Source organism: Pygoscelis adeliae, unplaced genomic scaffold (genome assembly GCF_000699105.1).
Source record: "Pygoscelis adeliae isolate BGI_AS28 unplaced genomic scaffold, ASM69910v1 Scaffold190, whole genome shotgun sequence".
In the NCBI taxonomy this organism is placed as follows: domain Eukaryota; kingdom Metazoa; phylum Chordata; class Aves; order Sphenisciformes; family Spheniscidae; genus Pygoscelis; species Pygoscelis adeliae.
Window position 1 is genome coordinate 23,596 of NW_008823922.1, and position 6,635 is coordinate 30,230.

The window sequence follows — 6,635 nt, forward strand, 5'->3', positions numbered from 1 at the left end:
AACAGGCTGCCCAGGGAAGTGGTTGAGTCACCATCCCTGGAAGTATTTAAAAGACGTGTAGATGCGGCACTTAGGGACGTGATTTAGTGGACATGGTGGTGTTGGGTCGATGGTTGGACTCGATGATCTTAGAGGTCTCTTCCAACCTTAATGATTCTATGGTTCTATGATTATTCCATATCTTCTACCACAAGAATAAAATGCCATATTTTCTAACACACAAAAGCAAGTGCCAGAACTGCTTGAAAAACTGTGCCTGCAGCAAGTGCTTGGTAACAGGATGCACGTTTGTATCAAACCAGAAAACACCCTTTTGGAAACTCGGTGGCCTGTGTAGTGTCAAGGCAGACACATACGAGCAAGAATATGCTGCTCAGCTGCTTTTATTAATATTAGGTTCTTAGTTCTCCTTTTAATCAGGTGTCTTTCCTTGATGTTTCTTTGTTATGGTGTGGTTTTTTATTTGATACTTATGCATAAGTATAGTTCTACTTAAAGAACACAATATCAAACTGGCTTTAATTTTGTAATACAAGAGCCATGAATCATATGTTGTCAGAGTATACACGGGCTTGTATAGCCTGTGTATTTCTGCCCCATAAAAATCACTTTAATTTACATGGCAGGGCCAATTTCATTGTTTGCTAGTGTCTAATACACCAGTGTTTTCCCCACTACCTCAGATCTTTAGATAAAACCACAATATAAAAATAAATACAACCCATTTAAAAATGGGGGTTTTTTTTAGAAAAACATCCACCTTTTAGGTACATGTCATCTTTCATAATTATCTCTTCTGACATTTACTCTTCCTTGTGATAGTCTACATACCTCACACCATGGAAAACCAATCTCCAGCCTTCAGTTTGTGAGCAGTTGGTAAGAGAATTAAGCTCTGAATAAACTGGATGTCTGGACAAGTTAAATGTCTGAACGTGCTCCAGTTTCAGGTGAGGTACTTCACTGTGATGATATACAGAAAGCATTATCCATGTTACATTTTTCTTCAGAAAAAAAATAGGCTATTTCTATTATTTTTTACGAAGTAAAATTAAACATACCAGGTCAGTTTATTGTACGTTTTATAAATTTGCCATTTATGTTTTCTGGAATTTTAACTGGAACCTGGTAGATCAGACCTTTTGTTCTAGAAATCTTTTTTTTTCTTTTTAAACTTCTATTGCAATATAGAGCTTTGAAGTTTTTTACTCAAACCACAAGACATTTAATCTATCTTAAAGAACTCAGTCTTCTGTTTACAACTTGGTTGTCAAATAATTATAATTTGTTTCCTTTTTGAAAAGCTCTGCAACTACATTTTGTTAATGAAACCCTCACAACTTACATCTTCAGAATGTGAAATTTCCTCGCATTTCACAAAAAGAAGAAAAATAAGAAGCAATCCCACCCCTCTGAGTTTTCTCAGTGATCTGTACAACACATTTCCTCCCACACGTGGCGAATGGGGAGTTCATGCTGCAGTACCAGGTTTTACATTACCAGCCGTCTGCTATCCTCACGCTATGCCTGCTACTTCTTGAATAAAAATGCTCTCTCACACCATCCGATACAAGCATTCCCTGGTAACATTTTAACAGCCGATCTCCTGCATCATTTTAGCTCCCCCCCTTTCTTCTCTTCAGCTACTCTTCTCATTTAAATGATGAAATAAGCCTTTCATAGCATGTTGGTCAGCTCCACCACATTGTGAAAGACACCAAAAAAACCGTCTCAAGATGCATTTGTTGAGTTAATTTTAACACTTCATATTTCTAGAAATGTCCAGATGAAATGGGTTCCCCCCACCCCTTCTGTCTGTGTCTAAAATAAGTGGCCAAGAACAATTTAAAAGGCAACTCGTTTTCATTCTACGTTACTGGCATGGTTTTTTAATTACATATAGGTCTGTGTGTGTGGTGCTACAACAATGAGGAATATACTTTCTGCCTCTTTCAGTTGACTGTAGGATGACCAGCAATAAGTTCTACGAAAGGAAATGGTCTTTTTTGGTATCCTAATGAAGTCCTCTGTTTAGCAGTAGCTGAAACCAATTCTTTCTGTGGTCTCCTTCACTATTAGAGGCCAGAGGCTGATTTATTTTGAACGAGCTTAAAGAACGGAAAAGGCAAAGCTGAAGTTCAGCCTTTCACAAGACTTAAGATTTTGATCAGCTGATAGAAAAGCCTGGAGCGGTAGGGGTGTTTTAGCAGCTCCCATACCAAACTCAACAAGGGGCATTGTCAATGCCAAGGTCAGTCCATTAATTATACAATGAAGAATGAAGGTAGGAAATAGTAGTCATGTGGGTTCTCTGCGAAAGGAGACAACAATGACTCTTTGACAAACATTTGAGAAACAGAAATGAAAAAACTTCATAAGTTTGCTTATGAAGGTAGAGAATAAGCACGGTAACCTTTACAGGACTGAAAAAGAAGCATCCTCGCAGTGGAAGGCAGATTATAGAAGAAAACATTTAATAGGTGGCATTTTAAATATGAAAAATTACATGCTTAGAAAAATTAGCATGTAGTTACATATCTCTAATCAGAAATACAACAATCTGAGCTCAGAACATACAAGTCAAAGCAAGAAAAGAATATACACATGGTGCAAGGAACAAAGCGGTTCCTACGGAGCAAAGGAACCACTACCAAAAACTCAAATCACTAAGATTTCCTGAACTCCAGTGTGAATAACACAGCGTCGGAGAACACAAGGCGAATGACTCAGACCAGCTTGTGGAAAAACCTGCAGGGAATGCGAGACGGAAAAGATGGTGGAGACATATGTGGAACGGTTTTTGTTAAAGCAAATGAATTGAGGAGAAACTGTATTCTGGGATGATTCTGAAGCACCCGCAATGGCCTGGCTTTCAAGAGAGCATTCAGCAGCAGCATGATCCGTTGACTGAAGGATGGGCATATGGATGATTTCAAACAGATTCTGCAGCGTAAGAAATTGACTTATTGATCAATACTATGCAGTTTCTTTAACTTTTCTATCATTTTGCAAAAAGCCATCTTTTGAATGAAAGGTTGGGTTGAACTTCATTGGAACTTTATTGGCAGGGGAGGAAAGAACCAACACACAAACACGCAAAAACCCAGACAAAGGCATTGGTCTGACCCTAGAGAAGCACTTAAATAGGATCTAGAAGAGACTTAAAAAGAAAGGAAAATTTGAGCAAGGAAATTCTTGTTTCACTTTGTTCCTTTTATACTATTGGAAACAGGAAACAAACCCCAGATTTTCAGCTATCTGCAGGTCAAAGGTGCTAATAATATACTAACCTGTAAATAATCTTACAAAACTTTTCAGTAGTCACACTTATTTGCCAGCTTGCGATGGAAAGAGGAAAGATGATGAAAAATGCTTCACAGCTTCGCCTTGCAGTGCTCTAGCTCCGAGTGAGGCACCTTACAACTGTCTGCATTCAGAAGATCCTCAGCATAACTGGACATGAAGCATTAGACACCTCTACCAGTAAAGCCAGTAAATACACGATACCCTTTAGGGATTGAACTTCTGAAGTGCCCAGCAGAGATGGGTGGGACTGTTGGGCACCTTCCCAGTGTAAGGTAATATTTTATTCTGCTTCATGACCCAATTGAGAAATCTGTCTCTGCATGGCTCTTCAGCCACCAGTTTGTCTTTTACACCATGCAGAGCTTGGCTTGCCCTGAGCAAAACCAGGTAATTGAGAAGGTCAGTCTATCTCCCTGTAGTCAATGCTTGTTACCACATTAAATACGATTTTATTCTCTTGAGCCGGTAACAAGAAATCAGAAAACTGACAGCTCAAACGAGTAGGTTAAACACAGCTATGCTCATGTTGTGTATTTAAAACAATTTAGATTTATGAATCATCAACGTTCTTTACACTACCCACTTCTCTGAAAAGGGGCTTATAATGACAGGGCTGGAGACTGTGGCTACTTCCCACTTGTAAAGCAAAACTATTCTTGCAATCATTAACAATTGTTGCTGCGATCCTAGGGGCTAGAATAAGAGAAATAAGTATTATTCTTCACAGTGACTGGAGCTTTCATAAAAAACAAATGGCTAACTCAACTGGATTTTCAAAGCTCAAAACCCTGAATTCAAAGCCCTAACCCAGTTTCCTGTACAGTATCTTCAATGTGGGTGAAGCGGCCTATAAACAGAATATAGGTTTTTCGGTTCAGAGTTAAATTTTAACAGGATAATTTATTCATTGGTCAATGAAAAGTATGATTAAAGCTATGGTCTGAACTTCTGAAATGGAAAGATACATAAGGAGACAGCTCTAGGCAGTAATTGAATTTTTACTATTGCCATATTTGCCTTCTTAGTTCTTTTCTTCAAGTTAACAAGCCCGTTGCTTAAATTATTTCATCATAAATCAAGTTCTCTAGGTCTGTGATGTTCTCATTGCTCTTCTGCAGACTCGAAAAAGATAAAGATCAACTGGATTGAAGAGTAATGCTTAAAACTGGATACAATGCCCCACTCAAAGCCTGGTTTTAGCCCACGCCTTACTTCTTGTGTCTTATAGGTGACATCCATATTTATGTGTCTGCCTTTTTTGCAGTTGCATGAAAAATGTCTCACATTCAGCTTGTGATTCACTGTAGCCTTATACGCATTTCTGCAGACATGTTACTTAGTCAGCATCCATCATCTTGGATTTGTACAGGTGTTTCAGACCTGTATCTTAGACTTCTCACCATTGAGCTGAATCCCATGGCTTAGACTGTTCCTGTGAGTGTTCACGTTAGCTTTGAATTTCGGTTAGAGTCTGGATTGGAGTCCAAGTTGCAATCTAACATGGTACATCTGCAGTTCCTTCCAGATTAGTCTCCTTGCAGGAGTCACATAGTAAGCACACTCTTTAGTTCATTTACTTCGATGTAGAGGCCCATTAACTCCTCAGAGATTTGTTTCAAGCTCTCTGCAGATGCAAGGCAAGTATCTCTGGCACAGCGCACACTGATCATGTTTTCAAAGATAACTCCATAGCCAGCTGACTTCTAGAACTATAAAGGTTATATTCTAAGGTGAGGGGGACGGTAGAGTCAAAACCCAGCTACAGCAGCAACACAGACTAACTAGATTATTTTAACTGCAAACACAGAACAAAAGGATACAGTGATTTTGGTAATGTAAGAATGATCTTTCCCCCCCCACATATCTCCATCAAAACCAAGAGATAAAATTGTAGCATGTGCAGGAAAACTAATTACAGAAGCAATGAGCATGAAAGACTAACATCTGCTTTACTGCAAAAGATGAGTCACAATCATGGAGGAAAATGTGTGTGTAAATATAGGTACCAGGAGAACATGACAAAGAAGATAAAGGAGGATAAAATCACTATATGGGGAGGCTAGGCAAGCTTTCATTCTGTTTCATTTTCTTTCCTTAGTTCCTGAACAGTAATAACTTGTATGAGATTTAAAGTAAACTGTCCAAAAAGTGTAACAGCAGAACGTTCATTAAAACACACAGTAATATTTCCCTCCAATCCTGATACACTTAGGATCACTTTTATAGCAGGTTATCTCAAACATATTAGACAACTCCATTTCACATTGCATAAATGATAGCAAGAATGTGGAAAATGGACAAGGATCCCAGTGCAATAATGTGAAGCAATTACAGGTGGTCAGAACTTAATCTGAAAGCAACTCCGAGGTTTGGTGGACTAATAAGCTAAGGCACATGATGTGCCTTATGCTCACTGGAGCCACAGAGGGTTTTAAAAGTCACAATGCAGTTCTTTATGATGCCTCACGGTACCCACAGCCCTAAGTTGGATGCCAAGATTCCTCCTACAGCCCATGGTTAGACCTCAGCACCCATGAAAGGGATTTACACAATCCAACATGCCGAGCAAGGAGCCACACGCAGCTAACGGTCAGCTAAGCCTCGTCCTTCAGAGATAGTTATGTATGTAACTCTAGGACAGAAGGAGATACCAGCTTCCACTTTAGGTTCTTGGTTGTAAACCCTCTCCTATGGTTTGTTGCCTAAGCCATTTTATTTCCTTCTCATGACCCTCTCTTCGCTGCTGTTTCCCCCCCACCCCAGACAACCGACTAGGGAGAGCTCTAAGTAAGAAACGCAGCTAGGAAGTGGGAAATCTATCTGAAAATGCTCACCCCTCCCCCGAACTGGAGAAAGGACTCTGCATCCCACCTCTTCTCCAGCAGTCATTTCTCAGTCTCTGCAGAAGTCTTTCCTTTTTAGGACTTCTTGCACAGAAAGACAAATGAGTCAATATCAGCCTCTTTCCTCCATTGAGTCCATTTATTGTGTGTCCAAAATAGAACAGACCCATGAGGAAAGATTAGAGGGGTACTAGTACCTCAAAATATCCACATGTAACTGAGGCACTCTTTTGGGATGCTTTGCCAGATTTTACCCGACTGGAAGCACGGGGGACCTTTAAAGAAGTCACCGTAAAGGCGGGATGACACAAGAAGAAAGCCTAGAGCAGATGTCCCTGTCCCACTCAGTCTTCATTACAGCAACGTTCATCGCGTTGTGCAAAGGCGGCTGCATTTCGGCTGCGCTCTGCCCGCAGCTTCCCCGCCCCGCTCCGGCCCGGGCGGTGGCTGACACTAGGTGTCCCCCGCGCACCGGGGAGGGCCCTG